The 22,500-nt window shown below is 41.9% G+C and overlaps 1 protein-coding gene and 1 long non-coding RNA gene across 3 annotated transcripts in view; one reads left to right on the top strand and one right to left on the bottom strand.

Moving 5' to 3' along the window:
* The window catches only part of iars1 (isoleucyl-tRNA synthetase 1), a 202,722-nt gene extending 186,473 nt beyond the window's left edge, over positions 1 to 16,249 (bottom strand). Inside the window, exon 1 of one of the 2 annotated variants that reach the window (XM_072280984.1) lies at positions 16,163 to 16,249. The gene's annotated coding sequence lies outside the window, so the exon portion shown is untranslated. Of the gene's footprint in view, positions 1 to 11,995; positions 12,074 to 16,162 lie in introns of those variants that run through there. The other variant, XM_072280983.1, reaches the window with a different exon arrangement.
* LOC140211284 (uncharacterized) overlaps positions 12,175 to 22,500 on the top strand; it is a 50,437-nt gene continuing 40,111 nt past the window's right edge. The window contains exon 1 of the long non-coding RNA XR_011889414.1: positions 12,175 to 12,266. This is a non-coding gene — a long non-coding RNA (uncharacterized lncRNA). The remainder of the gene's footprint in view (positions 12,267 to 22,500) is intronic.

Here is a 22,500-nt window from a genome sequence, read left to right as displayed (position 1 = left end):
AATGTTGGAGCAGACTCCTAATGGTCTAATTCTGCTCCTTTGTCTTACTGTCTTAAAGCATGACTTTCAGTTGTAATCTCATCCAACCTCAATGGAAATAGCCTGCTTGCATTCACCCTATCCACATTACTCATAATTTGTTTACTCTTATGAAGTTGCCCCTCAATTTTCTACATTCTCAGGAATAAAGTGCTAGCTTCTTTTGCCTTCACCTGTAACTCAGGTTCTTCAGTCCTGGCAACATCCTTCTACAAACCCCATTTCCAGAAAAGTTGGGATATTTTCCAAAATGCAATAAAAACAAAAATCTGTGATATGTTAATTCACGTGAACCTTTATTTAACTGACAAAAGTACGAAGAAAAGATTTTCAATAGTTTTACTGACCAACTTAATTGTATTTTGTAAATATATACAAATTTAGAATTTGATGGCTGCAACACACTCAACAAAAGTTGGGACAGAGTTAAAATAAGATTGAAAAGTGTACAGAATATTCAAGTAACACCAGTTTAGAAGATTCCATATTAATCAGGCTAATTGGTAGCAGGTATCATGACTGGGTATAAAAGTAGCATCCATCAAAGGCTCAGTCTTTGCAAGTAAGGATGGTCGTGGCTCACCCCTTTGTGCCAAAGTTCATGAGAGACTTGTTAGTCAATTCAAAAGAAACATTTCTCAACGCAAGATTGCAGAGAATTTAGGTCTTTCAACATCTATAGTACATAATATTGTGAAAAGATTCAGAGAATTCAGAGACATCTCAGTGCATAAAGGGCAAGGTCAGAAACCACTGTTGAATGCGCGTGATCTTCGAGCCCTCAGGCGGCATTGCCTAAGAAACCGTCATGCTACTGTGACAATTATAGCCACCTGGGCTCGGGAGTACTTCGGAAAACCATTGTCACTCAACATAGTCCATTGCTGCATCCAGAAATGCAACTTGAAACTGTATTGTGCAAGGAGGAAGCCATACATCAACTCTATGCAGAAACGCCGGCGAGTTCTCTGAGCCCGAGCTCATCTCAGATGGACCGAAAGACTGTGGAACCATGTGCTGTGGTAAGATGAGTCCACATTTCAGCTAGTTTTTGGAAAAAACATGCATCGAGTTCTCCGTGCCAAAGATGAAAACGACCATCCAGATTGTTATCAGTGAAAGGTGCAAAAGCCAGCATCTGTGATGGTATGGGGGTGCATCAGTGCCCACTGCATGGGTGAGTTGCATGTATGTGAAGGTACCGTTGACTCTGAGGCGTATATTAGGATTTAGAGAGACACATGTTGCCATCAAGGCGACGTCTCTTCCCGGGACGTCCATGCTTATTTCAGCAGGACAATGCCAGACCACATTCTGCACGGGCTACAACAGCATGGCTTTGTAGATACAGAGTGCGTGTGCTTGACTGGCCTGCTGATCTATCTCCTATTGAAAATGTATGGCGCATCATGAAGAGCAGAATCAGACAACGGAGACCACGGACTGTTGAGCAGCTGAAGTCTTATATCAAGCAAGAATGGACAAAATTTTCAATTGCACATCTACTATAATTAGTATCCTCAGTTCCAAAACGATTAAAAAGTGTTATTAAAAGGAAAGGTGATGTAATGCAATGGTAAACGTGCCTCTGTCCCAACGTTTGTTCAATGCGTTGCAGCCATCAAATTCTAAATTTGTGTACGTTTACAAAATACAGTTAAGTTGGTCAGTAAAACTATTGAAAATCTTTTCTTTGTACTTCTGTCAGTTAAATAAAGGTTCACGTGAATTAACATATCACAGACTTTTGTTTTTATTGCATTTTAGAAAATATCCCAACTTTTCTGGAAATGGGGTTTGTAATTTTTTTCCACTTAAGTCTTTCAACATTATTTACATCCTTGCGGTAGGTAGGTGACCAAAATTGCAGACTATACTCCAAATTGGGCATCAGCAACGTCTTCTCTAATTTCAACAGCTCCTGGACTGAATACATTAATTTAAGAAAACCAATGTGCTCTTATCTACCTGTGACGCCACCTTGAGGAATTATGGATCTGTATTTCCAGATCTCTCTGTTCCACTGCACTCCTTTGTCCCAGACCACTTACCATATAAGATGTCCCCTGGTTATCGTCCCAAAGTGCAACACCTCATATTTGTCTTTCTTAAATTCCATCTGCCATTTTTCAGCCAGTTTTTCCAGCTGGTCCAGATCCTGCTACAGGCTTTTCATATTCCCTTTGTTGTCTTTGTTTAATCATTCACTGAGCTATTAATCTACAAAATAATTAACTTCTTATTTGAAAAAGTGATCTATTACTCAATATGTTACTTTCTTTAACAAAATGCAATCATTGATGGAGAAGATCCTGAGAGGCAGGATTTATGAACACTTGGAGAGACATAATATGATTAGGAATAGTCAGCATCGCTTTCTCAAAGGCACGTCGTGCCTGACAAGCCTGATTGAATTTTTTGAGTTTGTGACTAAACACATTGATGAAGGTAGAGCAGTAGATGTAGTGTATATGGATTTCAGCAAGGCATTTGTCAAGGTACCTAATGCAAGGCTTATTGAGAAAGTAAGGAGGCATGGGATCCAAGGGGACCTTGCTTTGTGGATCCAGAACTGGCTTGCCCACAGAAGGCAGTGCGGTTGTAGGCGGGTCATATTCTGTTTCAGTCACCAATGGTGTGCCTCAGGGATCTGTTCTGGGACCTGTACTCTTTGTGATTTTTATAAATGACCTCGATGAGTAAGTGGAGGGATGGGTTAGTAAATTTGTTGATGACACAAAGGTGTTGTGGATAGTATGGAGGACTGTCAGAGGTTACAGCAGGCCATTGATAAGATGCAAAACTGGGCTGAGAAGTGGCAGATGAAGTTCAACCCAGATAAGTATGAGGTAGTTCATTTTGGTAGGTCAGATATGATAGCAGAATATAGCATTAATGGTCAGACTCTTGGCAGTGTGGAGGATCAGAGGGATCTTGGGGTCCGAGTCCATAGGACGCTCAAAGCTGCTATGCAGGTTGACTCTGTGGTTAAGAAGGCATATGGTGCATTGGCCTTCATTAACCGTGGGATTGAGTTTAAGAGCCGAGAGGTAACGTTGCAGTTATATAGGACCCTGGTCAGACCCCACTTGGAGTACTGTGCTCAGTTCTGGTTACCTCACTACAGGAAGGATGTGGAAACCATAGAAAGGGTGCAGAGGAAATTTACAAAGATGTTGCCTGGATTGGGAGCATGCCTTAAGAGTATAGGTTTAGTGAACTTGGGCTTTTCTCCTTGAACCGACGGAGGATGAGAGGTGACCTGATAAAGGTGTACAAGATAATGACAGGCATTGATCGTGTGGATAGTCAGAGGCTTTTTCCCAGGGCTGAAACAGCTAGCAAGAGAGGGCACAGTTTTAGGGTGCTTGGAAGTAGGTACAGAGGAGATGTCAGTGATAAGTTTTTTAACCAGAGAGTGATAAGTGCATGCAATTTGGCTGCCAGCAACGGTGGTGGAGGCGGAAACGATAGGGTCTTTCAAGAGACTCCTGGATAGGTACATGGAGCTTAGAAAAATAAAGAGCTATGGGTAAGCCTAGGTAGTTCTAAGGTAGGGACAAGTTTGGCACAGACTTGTGGGCGAAGGGCCTGTATATTGTGCTGTAGGTTTTCTGTGTTTCTATTATCAATACTATTGCAGTACTATAAAATTGTATTTGTTCCTAATTGTTATCAACGAAGGAAGACCGTGTGCTGCAACGGTCTTTTGACTATAAATGAACAAAATCAGTGCAGGCACCTAGTGTAGATAATGGACTGTTTTCAAACAATGCCTTCAACAATTGCATCCTCCAACTCTTCATTCTAATTGTAACATTCAAAGTGATTGCTGATATCTTCAAATTCTTTGTAGATCCGAAAATGAAGTAGTCAAGTTGTTTCATTCTCTCGCCTGGCTGTTTCTGGCATCGCCAAGTCAGGATGCTTTAAAATGCAGTGAGTAAAACACTGAATTGTTTTACTGCTCATTTCTGCCAACCATCAGTGACAAAAATTGCTGCTTTTGACACAAATACACACAAATGATGTTATTTAAAAATAGTTTGCTTTGAGCACAGGGTATTGTCTAACAGCCACACAAGTGCACATGTTTAACGCTAGTTAGGAACTGTTCAGAAACAGTCTCCTGTCCCAAATAAACATCAGTGTCCCAAATAAATGAAGAAAATCGCTGCTATTTTCTCAATTAGTTTTTGTTCTTTAAGAATTGTCCCAAATAAGTGGCTGCCTTGATTAACCTGTCGCCCAATTAAGCAGAATACACTGTATTTCATGGTGGTAGAGGTCAAGTTTGGAATTTGCAGTCAAAATAGCTAAAAAGAGTAACTGCAGGAAGACATTATTGTATTCAAATCCTCTTGCAATATAGGTCAACATACAGTTTGCCTTCCTAATTGCTTGCAGTACCTGCAAGGGTGGGGGAGAAAAAAAAATCGAGTATCTCATTTTGAGCTGTTTAATATAAAACTTACCATCAGTGACATCTGAAAACCAAAATGCATCATCTTTACTGTAAAGTTTCAAGGAACATTAAGAATAACCTACAGTTGTGGCTAGGCATAGCTCAAAATACCATCTATAAATTTGCTGATGATACAACCATTGTAGGATCTCAGGTGGTGACAAGAGGGCGTACAAGAGTGAGATTTGCCAACTAGTGGAGTGGTGCCGCAGCAACAACCTGGCACTCAACGTCAGTAAGGCGAAAGGGCTGATTGTGGACTTCAGGAAGGGTAAGACGAAGGAACACATACCAATCCTCATAGAGGGATCAGAAGTGGAGAGGGGGAGCAGCTTCAAGTTCAGGCATTCAGGAATCCAGGTGTGAACTCCGGAAAGCCATTAAGGGCACCAAGAGGCAATATCGAGCCAAGTTGGAAGCCCAAGCTAACCAGAGGGATGCCAGTAGACTTTGGCAGGGTCTAAATGAGAGCATTGGGCACAAAGAAAAGGCTGGGAATATCAATAACTGTGGCGCTTCTCTTCCTGACGAACTTAACGTATTCTACACAAGATTCGAACAGAAGAGGAGCGTCCCGCTCCCTCCGGATGAACCGGACCTGGTGGCATTGAGATTCATCGTCTCCGAGGAGGACGTTAGAAGGGCCTTCCTGAAGATAAATCCAAGGAAGGTGACGGGACCAGATGGTGTCCCAGGACGGGTTCTCCGGGCCTGTGCAAGCGAGCTAGCTGGAGCATTTGCTGACATTTTCAACTGCTCCTTGCTTCAGTCTAAAATCCCCTCAATAATCCCAGTGCCGAAGAAGAGCAAGGTGACATGCCTGAATAACTATCGACCTGTGGCTCTAACATCAATTGCTAGGAAGTGCTTCGAGAGATTGGTTTTGGCACACATCAATCACAGCCTACCGGTCAACTTCAACGCTTTGCAATTGACCTACCAGAGCAACAGGTCAACGGCAGATACCATCTCACTGGCCCTACATTCCTCCTTAGAACACCTGGAGAATAAAGACACATATGTAAGGCTCCTTTTCGTTGACTACAGTTCTGCCTTTAATACCATCAGTCCAAATAAACTGATTCCTAAGCTCCGGAACCTGGGCCTTAGCACTCAGATCTGCAGCTGGATCTTCAACTTCCTCACAGGCAGGATCCAGGCTGTAAAAATAGGGGACAAGCTCTCCTCTACAATCACTCTGAGCACCGGTGCCCCACAGGGCTGTGTACTCAGCCCCCTGCTCTACTCACTGTACACCCATGATTGTGTAGCCAAGTTTCCATCAAACTCAATATATAAGTTTGCTGATGACACAACAATCGTAGTCCATATCTCGGGTAATGATGAGTTTGAGTACAGAGAGGAAATTAAGAACCTGGTGGCATGGTGCGAAGGCAATAACCTATCCCTCAATGTCAGCAAGACGAAGGAATTGGTTGTTGACTTCAGAAGGAGTAGCGGACCGCATGACCCAATTTACATCGGTGGTGCGCAAGTGGAACAGGTCAAAAGCTTTCAGTTTCTCGAGGTCAATATCACAAATGACCTGACTTGGTCCAACCAAGCAGAATTCACTGCCAAGAAGGCCCACCAGCGCCTTTACTTCCTGAGAAAGCTAAAGAAATTTGGCCTGTCCCCTAAAACCCTCACTAATTTTTATAGATGCACCGTAGAAAGCATTCTTCTAGGGTGCATTACAACCTAGTAAGGAAGCTGTCCTGTCGAAGACCGGAAGATGCTACAGAAGATCATGAACACAGCCCAGCATATCACACAAACCAATCTTCCGTCCTTGGACTCACTTTACAACGCACGCAGTCGGAGCAGTGCTGCCAGGATAATCAAGGACACGACCTACCCAGCCAACACACCTTTCGTCCCTCTTCCCTCCAGGAGAAGGATCAGGAGCTTGAAGACTCGTACGGCCAGATTTGGGAACAGCTTCTTTCCAACTGTGATAAGAATGCTGAACGGATCCTGACCTGGATCTGGGCCGTACCTTCCAAATATCCAGACCTGCCTCTCGGTTTTTTGGCACTACCTTACTTTCCCTTTTCTATTTATGATTTATAATCTAAATTTTTAATATTTACTATCGATTTGTAATCAAGGGAGTAAGAAGCGCAGAATCAAATATCGCTGTGATGATTATATGCTCTAGTGTCAATTGTTTGGCGGCAATAAAGTAAAGTTCCTGGGTGTCAAGATCTCTGAGGATCTGACCTGGTCCCAACATATTAATGTAGTCATAAAGAAGGCAAGACAGTGGCTATACTTCATTAAGAGTTTGAAGAGATTTGGCATGTCAACAAATACACTCAAAAACTTCTATAGTTGTACAGTGGAGAGCATTCACAGGCTACGTCACTGCATGGTATGGGGGGGGGGGGGGGACTACTGCACAGGACCGAAAGAAGCTGCAGAAGGTTGTAAATCTAGTCAGCTCCATCTTGGGTACTAGCCTACAAAGTACCCAGGACATCTTCAGGGAGCGGTATCTCAGAAAGGTAGTGTCCATTTTTAAGGATGTCCAGCACCCAGGACATGCCCTTTTCTCACTGTTACCATCGAGTAGGAGACACAAAAGCCTGAAGGCACACACTCAGTGATTCAGGAACAGCTTCTTCCCCTCTGCCATCCGATTCCTAAATGGACGTTGAATCCTTGGACACTACATCACTTCTTTTAATATACAGTATTTCTGTTTTTTTAATCCATTCAATACTCGTATTCTGGAATTGATTTACTTGTTTATTTATTTTTTTTATTTTATTAATTTTTTTCTCCCTTCTAGATTATGTATTGCATTGAACTGCTGCTGCTAAGCTCACAAATTTCACTCATATGCTGGTGATAATAAACCTGATTCTGATTCCCTATGACTCAAAGATTCATTTTGTTTTTCTTTGTTATACATAGAGTACTGACTGTAGAGCAACAGGAATGATGACATTCTTATAGAAGGCAACAACACCCAAAGGTGCATCACAGACAAGAAAAAGAGCATTGATTTCAGAATTATTATTGTTACAAAAGAGTAGTTGAAGAGGTGGGTTTTGAGGAAATGAAGGAAGTTCAAGCAGTATGCCACTAAAGATATGATTGTCATTTGTGGCCAGTTGTCTCTTGACTCAAAGACCACCTATTTCCTCATCTTCATCACCCATCCCTCCGTGACATCATGCTTCCCTTCAGTGACATTTAGAAGCAATGTCAATTTCCATAAATTCCAATCTACATCTGACTGAAGACAGTATTTATAGTCCAGGCAACAAAATCCTAACCAATAAATTCAAACCCCTTTGGAAGCATGAATCTGAAGCTAAACCACAGAGAGAAATATCAAAGTGTAACCAGAGGAGGGGTTTTAAGAAACCTGGAGAAGGTGTAGGATACTGATCAATGTATGAAATGAACTGTATTTTCTAGGGAATAGAGAGGAGAGCAAATGCAGTAAAGGACTGAAGTGAAGCCCACAAGACAAAACGCTCCTTAGAAATACGAAGCACTGAGTGACAGAACACATTGCTAATGGAAAAGCAGATTTATGGGAACATTACATTGGAGCAGTTTGAAGTGCATAAAAATAAGATGCAGCGCAAAGCTTATGGTACACACGACTCAGTGGCAAGGGATTATAAACAACAGTTAGCGTTTTTCAACAACATCACTCCTTTTGTTCTGCCCCCAGGTATCTCTCTCCACAGAGGAACTGTTGTGGAACTTGTGCATGAAGCACTAAAACAGGCGAAAAGTCAAAATAGCTGCATTTTAATCTGAGCTAGGCAAAAGTTTCAGGTGCAATTTATGATTTATATCACTGAAGAAATATATTTTCAGATTCTTAGCTAGTGTAATCCAAATATAATTCCATACCAACACTGCAATATCATTACTGAGCAACTTCCTTTATCTTAAATGTTCATCATCTCTTCATTTTAAAAGCTTTGAATTCTACTTCATTGAACAACTCAAATCAGCAGCAACAAACTAGAAAATACTGTCCAAGAAAGCCATTTCAGGTGATCCTTAAGGGATACACCATATGATACACTTTGAAATATGCCTATGTCTACAACCATTACACAAAGATTCAATATGTTCTATCATCATACAAACCAACGACATTCTTCTGTGTTCCTATATGCTCTGCACGCAGGACCTTCCACTCATACACCAACGTTCAAAGTAAACTTATTATTAAAGTATATATATGTTACTATATGAAAACACTGAGATTCATCTTCTTGAGGGCATAGTCAATAAATCCATAACAGAATCAATGAAGGACCACACCAACTTGGGCATTAAAAGTGTGCAAAAGACACCATCTGTGCAAATACAAATAAAATAAATAAATAAATAAGTAATAAATATCGAGAACATGAGATGAAGAGTCCTTGAAAATGAATACATAGGTTGTGGGAACATTTCAATGATGAAATGAAGTTGAGTGAATTTATCCCTTTTGGTTCAAGAGCCTGATGGCTGACAGGTAATAACTATTCCTGAACCTGGTAGTGTGAATCCTAAGGCTCCTGTACTATCTTCCTAATGGCAGAATCAAGAAGGGAGCTTGTCCTGGATGGCGGGAGTCTCTGATGATGGATGTTGCTTTCCTGTGACAATGTTTCATGTAGATGTGCTCAACAGAGGGGAAAGCCTTACCCTAATTGACTGCACTGTATCCACTACTTTTTGGAGGATTTTTCATTCGAGGACATTGGTGTTTCCATACCAGGCTGTGATGCAGCCAGTCAATATACTCTCCATCACACGTCTGTAGAAGTTTGTCAAAGTTCAAAGGTTCATTTATTATCAAAGCATGTATCCATATACAGCTCTGAAATTTGTATTTCTCCAGATGGCCATGAAACAAAGAACATGAAAGTCATTCAGGGAAACATCAAATCCACCCTCTCTGTACAAAAAAAAAATGAAATCTCGATCATCAACCCCTCAAAACCTCCCTCCCCCCCCATACAAAACAGAACAGGAACATCAACCCCCCCAAAAAACAACCCTTCTCCCACACAAAAAAACATAACATCAACCCCCAAGCATCCTCCCCTTGCATAGCAAAACGGAAAAGGAAAGAGGCAATTAAAAAAATAAAGAATCTAAAAAACATGTCTGGAAAAAGTCCACAGTCCATAAACGCAATAGTCCAATCCATAAACACAGAACCACGATACCAGCCTACAATATCACCAACATTCACAGAAAGACAGGGATACCACATGAGGCAGAGAGGCCTACCCAACTGCCATAGTGAGCCACACAGCGATAAGCCTCTCACTGAATCCTTCTCTGGCAGCAATCAAAAAGCAGGTAGTTGGCACTGAAACTCCTGCCTCCTACATTCACCTCGATCTCTCAGTCTTCCTCGATGCTTTAATCGATGATTAATGGACACTTTAAATAGTGAAATGGAGTCAAACATCTGAGTACACTTTCACTTCCTGGAACCTTCTCGAAGACAGCAAGGTGCTAGATCATCCAAATAATCTCCAAGCTATAAATCATGGACTAACAGTCCCAGAAACACAGTTAAGGTGAAAAACAGGAGTAAAAAGCTTTTTTTTTGCTATCTGGAAGACGTTGATCAAGGGCACGTTACATGCTAGCACTGTCTTGACCTTAAGTTTTAGATATCACGCCCAATCTTTGCAAACACCCAAGTAGTGACACTGCTGGGCTTTCTTTGTAATTGCACTTGCATAGCAGGCCCAGGACAGGTCCTCTGAAATAATAACACCGAGGAAGTTCAAGTTTCTGACCCTCTTCACTGCTGATCCTCCAGTGTGGACTGCCTCACCGATCTCCAGTTTTCTCCTCCTGAAGTCAATAATCAGCTCCCTGGTCTTGTCGACATTAAGAGGTTGTTGTTACACACCACACAGCCAGATTTCCAATCTCCCTCCCCACATCCTGATTCATCACCACCTTTGATTTGGCCTGCATCAGTGATGTCATCAGCAAACTTGAATATAGCATCGGAGCTGTGCTTAGCCACATAGTCATAAGTGTAAAGCGAGCAGGGCAGGGGGCTAAACACACAGCCTTGTGGTGCACCTGTGCTGGTGGAGACCATATAGGAGATGGTTTTGCCAATCCGAACTGATTGGAGTCTGCAAGTGAGGAAATCAGGGATCCAATTGCACAAGGAGGTGTGGAGGCCAAGGTCTTGAAGCTTATTGATTAGTTTAGAGGGGATGATGGTATTGAATGTTGAGCTGTAATCAATAAAGAGCAACCTGACGTATGCAGCTTTGCTGTCTCCTTACTCCAGGGTTTAGTGAAGAGCCAGTGAGATCGCATCTCATATTTATAAAGTTCTCCTCTCTAAAGCTAAATAAATTGCCAATATTCTCACTTGGGTGACTAAACACAACTGCCACAGTTAAGCATGGTCTGAATCACAAGTAATGAACATCTGTTAATTGAAAGAAATGCTAAATTGATGTGAATAAATTGCTGAACAAAATTCTTGATACCGACAAAAAGACTTCATTAAGATCTCACAAGATTCTCCCAAATTAGATTACACTAGTTGTTTTTTCTTTACAAGTATGTTAATTTAACTAAATATGTTTGTATAAGACACAAATCAGGAACATAATCCTGAACAACACACAAAAACATGAACTTCACTATGGTGGTTTGTGAAAACGAAAGCAAAATGCTGTTACTATAACCATATAACATGTCCGTTCAGAAATCATTCCCACATTTCTAAAATGAAAATAATCACTTTTGGAACATCACAGTTTACAAAATATGCAATCCAACTCGTATCCAAAACGAACCAATTCAGCTTTACTCATATGCAGGACTAAATCATGAACGCAAAGAAGTAGAATAAAGTAGAGGATATAGATTCGATTTGATGGTGTATTTCTGGTTATGATGCAATTTACAAAGAACTTATAATTTTCCATTTACGGTAGCCCTTCAGGTAATCACGTAGCATCACCATTATAGGCTGATGCAATATCTGGCTAATGACCGCAAGGTCTACGAAACCTTAAGAGAAATTTTAAAAACTAGAACATGCAAACATATACTTGAAGTGCGCTGTAAATGTATCAGAAAAATTAAAGATTAAGGTAGAGACAAAAATTCTTTGGGGCACACCTGCAGTACAACCAAGCCTCTCCAGATACAGTAGCATAAAGGCGAATGTAGGCGGATCGGGGACAACGTGAAAGGAGGTTTGGGGAAGGGCCCGTGATCGGTAATGCAGAAATGCGGCGACTTAAGCGTTTCTTCATACAGAGGGGAAAGGGAAAGAAGGCCTGGCTGCGTGGAGCCGGCGGGATGTCATGCTTGATCCCGTCAGTCGGCTCCAGCACGCCTTGCTTGCTCAGTGAAGTGCAGCGACGCACTGGAGAGTGCTCACTGAGTCGGAGGGAGAACAACGTCCGATCACCGACTGACGGAAAGGATAACGTAGAATGCCCCGCATTTCCATCAACGCGCCCCACTCACCGGCTGCTCAGTTTCCACCGCCGCTCAGAGCCGGCGCCCCATCATCTGACCAATGCGAGGCGGCCCGACAATAACCCCTGTTCTCATTGGCTATGTCCTGAAACTGAGGAATGGACACGTCGAAGAATATTCATCTCCAATTGGTTAATTGTTGAACAGCCTTTGGTCGACGGAGAATCGATCATTCAGCGGAGAAATAGGTTCTTCGGCCCATCGCGTCGCGCCGCGCCGACGCCCAAGTATTCCTCAGTTCTTTTATCCGCATTTGGTGGTAATTTGCTGTGCTTTAGCAATTCAACTACTGCTTTAGACATTTTTTTTAATATTGTGGGTGTGTAAATACGTTTTAAATATGAGATGTAGCTTGTGACAAATCCTTGGATCTCAATTATCTGTATTTCTATTAATGACCTGCAGGCGAGGGCGAAAAGTAAGGTGTCCAAGTTTACTGAAGGCACGAAAATAGGTGGAAAGACATATCGTGATGAAGGTATTGCAACCCAGTGATAGGCTATAGATAGATTTAGTGCAACACACATCAAAGTTGCTGGTGAATGCAGCAGGCCAGGCAGCATCTCTAGGAAGAGGTACAGTCGACGTTTCGGGCCGAGACCCTTCGTCAGGACTAGTCGAAGGGTTTCGGCCTGAAACGTCGACTGTACCTCTTCCTAGAGATGCTGCCTGGCCTGATGCGTTCACCAGCAACTTTGATGTGTGTTGCTTGAATTTCCAGCAACTGCAGAATTCCTCGTGTTGGCGAGATAGATTTAGTGATTGGCAAAACTTGGCAAATGGAATTTAATGTGAGGAAATGTGAAGTAATAAAACTAAAAAAGCAAATTCTAAGTGCAGGGAGACTGCAAATATCCAGAGGGATCTACATGTTCCTGGGTTTCAATTACAGAGTTAACAGGCAAAGTGTAGAGACTGGATATAAATGCAAATGGCATTTTGGATGTTTTTTTTTTTGCAAGAGGATTGGAGTGCAGAAATAGGTAAGCTGGTGAGACCAAACTTTAAACAATTTTGGCCTCCTTAGCTAAGAAAGAAGGTAACTGAACTGGAGGCAGTCCAAGAGAGATTCAGAGGACTAATTGCTGAGATGAGAGGAGAGTCCAGTCAAGAGAGACCAAGTGTTTTAGGCTTGTATTCTTTAGAGTTTTGTAGAGTGACGGCTGATCTGAGTGAAACTTAGGGGGTGTGATAGGTTAGTTATGAGATGTTTTCATTCAAATTAAGTGAGCCGTGCAAAAATGTAGTGAGGTAGTGTTCAAGGGTTCAATGCCCATTCAGTAATCTGATGGCAGAGGAGAAGAAGCTGTACCAGAATCATTGAGTGTGTGCCTTCAGGCTCCTGTACCTCCTCCTTGATGACAGCAGTGCGAGGAGGGCGTGTCCTGGGTGATGAGGGGTCCTTAATGATGGATGACGCCCTTTTTAAGGCATCGCACCTTGAAGATGTCCTGGATGCTGTGGAGGCTAGTGTCTGTGATGGAGCTGATTGTACAATTTTCTGCAGCTTATTTCGATCCTGTGCAGTGCCAGATGGTGATGCAGCCAGTTAGAATGCTCTGTAGAAATTTGCAAGTGTCTTTAGTGACATACCAAGTGTCCTCACACGTAATGAAATATAGCCACTGTTGTGCCCTCTTTGAACTGCATTGATATGTTGGACCCAGGATAGATCCTCAGATGTTGACACCAAGGAACTTGAAATTGCTCACTCTTTACATCTCTAATCCCTCTATGAGGATTGGTGTGTGTTCCCTTGTCTTTCTCTTTCTGAAGTCAATCAATTCTTTGGTCTTAGTGATGTTGAGTGCAAGCTTGTCGCTGCAACGCCACTCAACTAGCCGATTATATCACCATCTGAAATTCTGCCAACGATGGTCATCGGCAAATTTCTAGATGGCATTTGAGTTGTGCCTAGCCACACAGTCATGGGTACAGAGAGAGGAGAGCAGTGGGCTAAGTACACATCCCTGAGGTGCACCAGTGTGATTATCAGTGAGGTGGAGATGTTATTTCTGATTTGCACGGGTTGTGGTCTTCCAGTGAGGGAGCCAAGGATCCAGTTGCAGAGGAAGGCAAAGAAATCCGGGTTTTGGAGCTTTTTGATTGGACCTGTAGGAATGGTTGTTTAAAAGGTTGATCTGTAGTCAATAAACAGCAGCTTGACATAGGTATTAGTATTGTCCAGGTGATCCAAGGCTGCGTGAAGAGCCAATGAGACCGTATTTGCTGTAGACCTACTATGGTGATAGGCAAATGGCAGTGGGTCCAGGCCCTTGCTAAAACAGGAGTTGATTCTAACAATAATCAACCTCTCAAAGTGCTTCATCACAGCAGATAAGAGTGCTAGTGGACTAAAGTCATTAAAGCATCTCACTCTGCCCTTCTTGGGTACCGATATGATTATTGCCCTTTTGAAGCAGGTGGGAACTTTGTGCGTTAGTTTCTTGGGTGTCCGTGGCTCACTCTTCAGCTTTGATCCTGCAGATGCATAGGTTCATAAATTGCATCCAGTTCAATATGCTTGTTAATAGAGTTTTCCAGTAAGAATCAAGCTAGAAGCAAGGAACCAGTGCCCACAACAACTGATAACCAGGAATATGGCCCGGCAGAGATCACTCAGCTACCCGGCTGGCTGGGACCCAGCAGGGACAAGCAGCCAATGCAACAGCCAACCAATCAGCACAATTAAGTCAGACCAATATAAATGCGAGCATTCTGCAGAAACAACACTCAATTGTGCACTGATGATGTCACCTTGACTGGTGCCGAAACGTTTGCAACGTAACCTCCAAGCTTGGCAAACAACCCCTACAAACAAGCAGCCAACCTGAGCTACCGATCTTCTCTTTCATTTCAAGCTTCCTGCAGTACAAAATATGTCTAGTGCTTTGGCCTAATCAATGTTTTATGAAATATCACTACCTCCCTGCTTTTTTAAAAATTTTATGCCTGGCTTATGAAGACTAATAAACCATAAGCTTTCTTCACCACCTTCTGTACTTGTGCTGCCATCTTAAGGGATCCATGTAATAATAAATGGTGGCATCCGTTAGTCTCGTGAGACCATGGATCTGCGCCTGGAAAGCCTTGCTTCAGTCTGTGTTACAGCAGTGTCTGTTGTGGCTGCAGAGGCCCACATAGGGATCCGTGTGCGTCAAGGTTAATCACCTCTTCAGTACTTCGCAGGGCTCTACTATTCATCTGTCAGTTCTAGCCTCTTTGATCCTTCCAAAATAAATTACCTCAAATCGGTGGCATCAATCACTAACAAACTCCATCACCCAGGGCATGCTCTCTTCTCGTTGCTACCATCAAGAAAAAGGTACAGGAGCCCGAAGACACACTTTCAACATTTCAGGATAAGCTTCTACCCTTTCTGAATGGGTAATGAACCCATAAACTCTAGCTCTGTATTCTTTCTCCTTCTTTTTGCATATTTATTTTTAGATACTTACTACAATTTATAGTTTTTATTATTACATTTGCAATTTACTGCTGCTGCAAAACAACAAATTTCAACACATACTCCAGTGATATTAAACCTGATTCTGATTCTGAGGTGGAAAAACTTCTGAATGCAAAACCTAATGTGTGAAGAAGAGCTTACACAGGAATCAGTGGGATACGGATAGGTGATAACGTTTGCAACTTGTATACAAGTACAAAATATGTTTAAAGATGGATATGGAATTTTTAAACCTTCCTCAGTTATGCGAATCAAGACAGTGTAGATATAACTGGAGAGTTAGAGGCATTTGAAAATATCAATAATCATTCTATCTTCATGAAATGAGCATGAGATAATCTATCCACTCCTCAATTTCAAATTCTTGTCATTTATCACCGTTGGGGCTAAACACCAAATGGTTCTATTTTAATATTGGAGAAGGTATACAACCTGAAATTCTTACTCCTTGCAGGCATCCATGAAAAAAGAGAACCCCCAAAGAATGAGTGACAGAAGAAACAATAGAAATCCCCCTCCCCTACCACACACAAGCAGCAGTAACGCATCCACCTCCCCCCACCCCCACCTATTTCGGCATGAAGCATCAGCGCGCACCACGCAACAGCAAAGCCCCCGAAAGAGAGACCATCATCTGCAGTCAACAAAAACTATAGTTCACCTGACAGTGTCTCACGCACACTTACACACACGGGACAGAGAAGTATCATCTGTGTCACAGAGAAAGGGGGAACTAACAAGCAGTCACTGTTCCGATGTTCCAATCTGCCGCCTCGCTTCTTATTCCAAGATTGTCCGACTCAAGGATCGGCAGGAAACTCTCCCCACCATCGGGAGAAAGAGAGTGTGACTGCTCAGGTACAGAGACCCCCGTCAGCTGCATCTGCCAGTGTGAAACTGTGATGTTCCTCTCCCGCAACGCCTCAGCCGGCGAATCTGGCACGGAATCGGTCGCCCGCAGGGACGCGCCCTGGAGCGATGTGTTTTCCACACTCCTGGAGAATGTCAGGAAATGGCCAGTCGGTGAGCAGCAACTCATCCAGTGAGAAAAACCACGGTTTGAGTGCAGCTTCAGATAACAGACTTCGACAGAACCTGCACCACCGTGAAAAGGAAAAAAAGAGACATTAAAAAGTGGAATTTAAGTTGTTTCTGTAGATGGGGTTGAAGAAGCCGCCGGTTAGCGCCATCTTAGCTATGTCTCCTTATTAAAAGAAGTAGAAGATAGTTCTACAACATTATTGAAAGTAAAAGGTAGTTCTTCTGATGCACAAACTGCCACATTCCACAATAATCAACATAAATAGAGTACCTGATCTTTTCCTTCACCTCTGCTTGTGAGATCAAGCTGGGAATAAATTGGCTGAGGGCATACAAGAGCGGGATATGTCAACTAGTGAAATGGTGCCACAGCAACAACCTGGCACTCAACGTCAGTAAGATGAAAGAGCTGATTGTGGACTTCAGGAAGGGTAAGATGAAGGAACACATACCAATCCTCATAGAGGGATCAGAAGTGGAGAGAGTGAGCAGCTTCAAGTTCCTGGGTGTTAAGGTCTCTGAGGATCTAACCTGGTCTCAACACATTGATGTAGTCATAAAGAAGGCAAGACAGTGGCTATACTTTATTAGCAGTTTGAAGCAATTTGGCGTATCAACAAATACACTCGAAAACTACTATAGGTGTACCATGGAGAGCATTCTGACAGACTGCATCACTGTCTGGTATGGGCAGCTACTGCACAGGACCAAAAGAAGCTGCAGAAGGTTTAAATTTAGTCGGCCTCATCTTGGGTACTAGCCTACAAAGTACCCAGGACGTCTTCAGGGAGTGGGGTCTCAGAAAGGCAGCATCCATTATTAAAGACCTCCAGCATGCAGGGCATTCCCTTTTCTCACTGTTACCACCAGGTAGGAGGTACAGAAGCCTGAAGGCACACACTCGGCAATTCAGGAACAGCTTCTTTCCCTCTGCCATCCAATTCCTAAATGGCCATTGAACGCATGAACACTACCTAACTTTTTAAAATATATATTATTTCTGTTTTTTGCATGATTTTACTCTATCAATATACATATAATGCATTTATTTATTTATTTATTTCCCCTTTTCTTCTATATTATATATTGCAATGAACTACTGCTGCTAAGTTAACAAATTTCATTACATATGTCAGTGATAATAAACCTGATTCTGATTCTATATGCAACAGTGATTCCACTTCTAAAGTATTTAATTGCCTGCAATGTGAAGTGCTTTGGGAAGCTTTTAGATCATGAAAGACAAAGTATAAGTACAAATCTTTCTATTTGAATTTTAAGATGATTTTTAATGGTCCATACATAAGTAATTATGCTGAAGAATGAAACCTGGAATCAGTGAGAATAACTTACAATACAAACATAATTGGAAGGTTCATGGAGGCCAGCTATTTGTAATACAAGAAATGATGTGGCTGTTCAGGGTTTGTAATAGGATATCATATGTTCATATAATTGTGTATATCTTCTATAGCTGAGTCACACACAAAATGATCAAGTGTGCAAATGTAGTGCAAATTAAGGTGGCATGCTCCAAGTTAAACAAAATAAACAAGTGGATTTGAATGTAGCTGGTAAGTACTAAATGATGCACAATGTAGTTAAATTCAAAGACCATAACATGGTGGTTTTAAATTCCAAAGGAATATTTTTTAAAAAGTGGAAAAAAACTATTTGGAAATCACAATTAGCTTTAAGTTAAAGCCATGATATCAATAACCTTTAACAACATGTAAAACAAATCATATGTTGGGATATATTAAAAAGATTGATATGTACAAAAAAGCGTGATAATGTTGCAGCGTTATAAAATTCTGATTATTCTCCCTCTCAGGTATTGCATTCAGTTCTGGTCTCCCTTTATTGGGAAGAAGTGTAGTCTTTGGAGAGGGTGCATAAGAGGTTCACCAGGATGCTACCTGGATTAGATGATGTATAGTGTAAGGAGAGGCATGTATTGTTCTAGAATAAAGGATCATCCATTTCAGATGGAAATAAGGTGGAATTTCTTCCTCCAGAAGGTCCTGAATCTTTAGAATTCTCTATTCCAGAGAACTGTGGAACTAATAACATCAAATGTATTTAGAACAGACATTGACAGACATTTAAAATACAAGAACGTTAAGGCATGTGGGGAGAGAGCAAAAAAGTGGTGTTGGTGGCTGATACTGGATCAGCCATGCTCTTATTGAAAGGTGGAGCGGACATGAGTGGCCGTATTGCCTGCTCCTTGTCACTTTTGTGCTTTTATCTGTGTAGGCAATTATAAAAACAAAATTGCAAAAAAATTAATATAGCATCTTCAAGAATAATAATAATTCTCAAAGCAGTTCACGGGAGTGTGACAAGACAAAGATCAGTATTGGTTGTAGGAGCCATGTATTTATTTTCTATCTGTATTGTATTTTGGTTTGTGCATTTATTATGGTGTTAGACACATGGGTTGGGGACATGGAAGACATGAAGAATTTAGTTATGTGTTCATGCTTTGTCTTTGAAGTTCAGTAGAGCTAGGGAGTGAGTCTGGGGCTGCTCACCCTCCCACTTTAGAATGCTGTGGACCTGATCCAAGACATCCCTGACTCTGGCGCCTAGGAGACAACATACCTCCCTGGTGTTTCTATCGCGCCCACAGAATCTCGTCTCAGTTCCTCCCACGATGGAATCTCCTGTCGCCGCTACAGTCCTCTTCACCTGTCTTCTCTTCTGAGCCACAGCACCAGACTCCATGCCAGAAAACCAGTCAGGTTGTACCCCTCAATAATATCCAAAGTGCCCAATGTAGCACAGGAAAGATTCTAGCATGGATAAAGCAGTGGCTGATTGGCAAGAGACAGAGTGGGAAAAAAGGGAGTCTTATCTCACTGGCTGCTGGTGACTAGTGGTGTTCCACAGAGGTCTTTGTTAGGATAGATTCTTTTTACATTAAATGTCAATGATTTGGATGATGAAATTGATGGCTTTGTTGCAAAGTTTGCAGACGATATGCAGATAGGTGGAGGGGCAGGTAGTTTTGAGGAAGTAGAGAGGCTACAGAAGGACTTAGACGGATTAGGAGAATGGGCAAAGAGATGGCAGATGGAGTACAGTGTTGAAAAGTGTATGGTCATGCACTTTGGTAGAAGAAAGTAAACAATTGACTATTTTCTAAATGGAGAGAAATTTACAAAAAACTGAGGCACAAAGGGCCTTGGGAGTATTTGTGCAGGATTTCCTAGAGGTTAATTTGCAGGTTGGGTCTGGTGAGGAAGGCAAATGCAATGTTAGGATACATTTCAAGAGGATGAGAATATAAAATCAAGGATGTAATGTTGAGTGTTTATAAAGCACGGGTGGAACTTCACTTGGTGTACTGTAAGCAGGTTTGGGCTCCTTGTCTTAGAAAGGATGTGCAGAAAATGGAGAGGATTCAATGGAGTTCATGAAAATGATTCCAGGATTGAATGGCTGGTCATGTGAAGAGCATTTGATGCCTCTGTGTCTGTGTTCACTAGAATTCAGAAGAATGAGGGTGACCTCATTGAAACCTATCGAATGGTGAAAGGCCTTGATAAAGTGGCTATGGAGAGGATGTTTCCTATGGTGGGAGAGTCTAAGACCGGAACACACAGCCTGAGAATAGAGGGGTCTCCTTTTAGAACAGAGATGAGGAAGAATTTCGTTAGCCAGACACTTGGTGGATATGTGGAATTCTTCACCACAGGCTCTGTGGAGACTAAGTTTTTATGTATGGTTAAGGCAGAAGTTGATAGATTCTTGAATGGTCAGGACATGAAGGGATACTGGGAGAAGGCAGGAGGTTGGGGCTGAGAGGAAAATTGGATCAGCCATGATGAAATGATGGAGCAGACTCGATAGGCCAAACGGCCTAATTCTGCTCCTATATCTTATAGTCTAAGTGGTATACCCATTACTGAGGGGAACAGCACCAGGGGTACTCTGTACTGGCTGCCGATTTCTCTTCCTTCTCCTGATAGTCACCTAGTTACCTGCCTTCTGCAACCTCTTTGTAGCTCCTATCTATCACCTCCTCATTCTCCCATATGAGCCTCGGGCCAGCTGCAGCTGCAATTTCTTAATACACTCTCTGAGGAGCAGCAGCTCTGTGCATCTGGTGCAGGTGTGTTTATCCAGGAGGCTGGAGGTCTCCCAGAATCCCCACATCTCACTCACAAAGCAAAACACTGTACCTAGAGCCATTCTCACTGCATTAACTGCGCTCTAACAGATGCAGAATGAAGAATAAAGAGGTAAAAAAGGAAACTTACCAGAAACTTAACTCATCCCAGCCTGGTAAGCCACTCCTACGCTGGACCACTTACAAGAACAGTCACTTTGCTTGCTTCTGTCTTTAATGAATCCCGTTCAGTGATTGGTCACAGTCCAACTCCAAAAGGCTGTCGCAAAGTGCTGCCTTTTTAATCTTGACTGTGATAATGTGATAATAATTTCCCAATTTATTATTTAACAATTTGCACTATGATTTCTTCCCCACAGTTCTTCCTACTTTTTCCTTTGCCACATCTCCAACCCACACTGAAAAGCAACTTCCAGAGCAAATCACAGTCTCTGCGAAGGCTGGAGGTCACTGACACTGGCAAGAGAACTGGGGAAGAGACCCATTCTACCAGAGTCCTCAACCAATGATGAACTATTACTGCCCAGGGGTTTCCCATGAAACAGGCCTCCAGTATGATTTCTAGGCTATTGCCTATTCTGTTCACTCTCCTCAATCAATATAACAAAGGCAACAGAAAAAGGGAAAAATGACCCTACATTCCCTGTGACCAAGCTGTTGATGTGTTAGCATTTTATTTACATATTGTCAAATCTCCTTTCAGGGACATGGAATAATTTGCAAGTCACAGAGCCACTACAAATCATGTTGCCTTAATATTTAGTCAATTGGCTGCATTGTTTCATGAGTTTGCCCAGATCAGTCCAAAATATTTTGACAAATACTATCAATAATATAATATAGTATTATATTATAATATCATATAAAATACCATCAATGTGATAGTAACACAGAGTAAAGAGGCAAATGGAAAATTTCACTAATTGGAATCACAAATAATAGCAGCTGTCTTATTTTAGACCCAAGGTCAGAGGGGAACGAAATTGTTTAGGGAACAGTTAAGAACTGTTTGAACTCATTCTTGGTGCTTCTTTTGATCTAGAATTACAAATTAATGCTCCCTGTCATTTTATTAATTGCAAAAAGGCAACTAAAGTAAAATGTTTAAAGATGCTATAAAAGAGGTTAGCTTTATTTTCACATGTACAATGAAACATTGAAATCTAGCGAAATGCATCATTTGCATTCATACTGCTTCTTGTTGCTCCTCCACTGATCATAGGCCAACGATCAAACATGGATCTTAGCTCATCACAGGTTAGTTATGTATTACATATAACAGGTCTTAGGTTGAAGCTCAACAACCATGATTTAAAAACCCAGTTGCTGTATAACTCTGGCTGTTACTTGGATTTAATTTGAAATACGGATACATCACAGAGTGAGTTAGCCATTGGGAAACCTGGATTATTAATTTGAAGATACAAATTAAAACCCACACTGCAAAAGGAGATAAATTCTTATTTAGCTTAATTATAAATTAATTAGAAAGCAAGAGGGAAAGAAAGAGATTTAGCGGTGAAGTACATCACTTTTGCTCCTTCCTTAACACTGGTAACAGTTATCATAAAAAAGTAATTCTCCAACGTAGCCAGTGCTGTGCTGTGCTGTAGAAGATGCCGCAGCTAATTAGGGATCCCACAGCCAGCATGGTGACAATAGTCAAACAATCTGTTCTGGTGGAGGACACTTGCAGAATTTGCCAACGAGCAACCGAGAGTACAGATGGAGCTTCATATCTCATCAGAAGTCACCACCTCAGGTGGTTTACAGCTTTACCCCCCCCCCCACACTCACACTCTCACACTCACACACTCATACTCTTACACACTCACACTCTCACAC

Source organism: Mobula birostris, chromosome 16, assembly GCF_030028105.1.
Source record: "Mobula birostris isolate sMobBir1 chromosome 16, sMobBir1.hap1, whole genome shotgun sequence".
Taxonomy (NCBI): Eukaryota; Metazoa; Chordata; class Chondrichthyes; order Myliobatiformes; family Myliobatidae; genus Mobula; species Mobula birostris.
The sequence above is the reverse complement of the archived record's forward strand: the minus strand, read 5'-3'. Positions and strand labels throughout refer to the sequence as shown.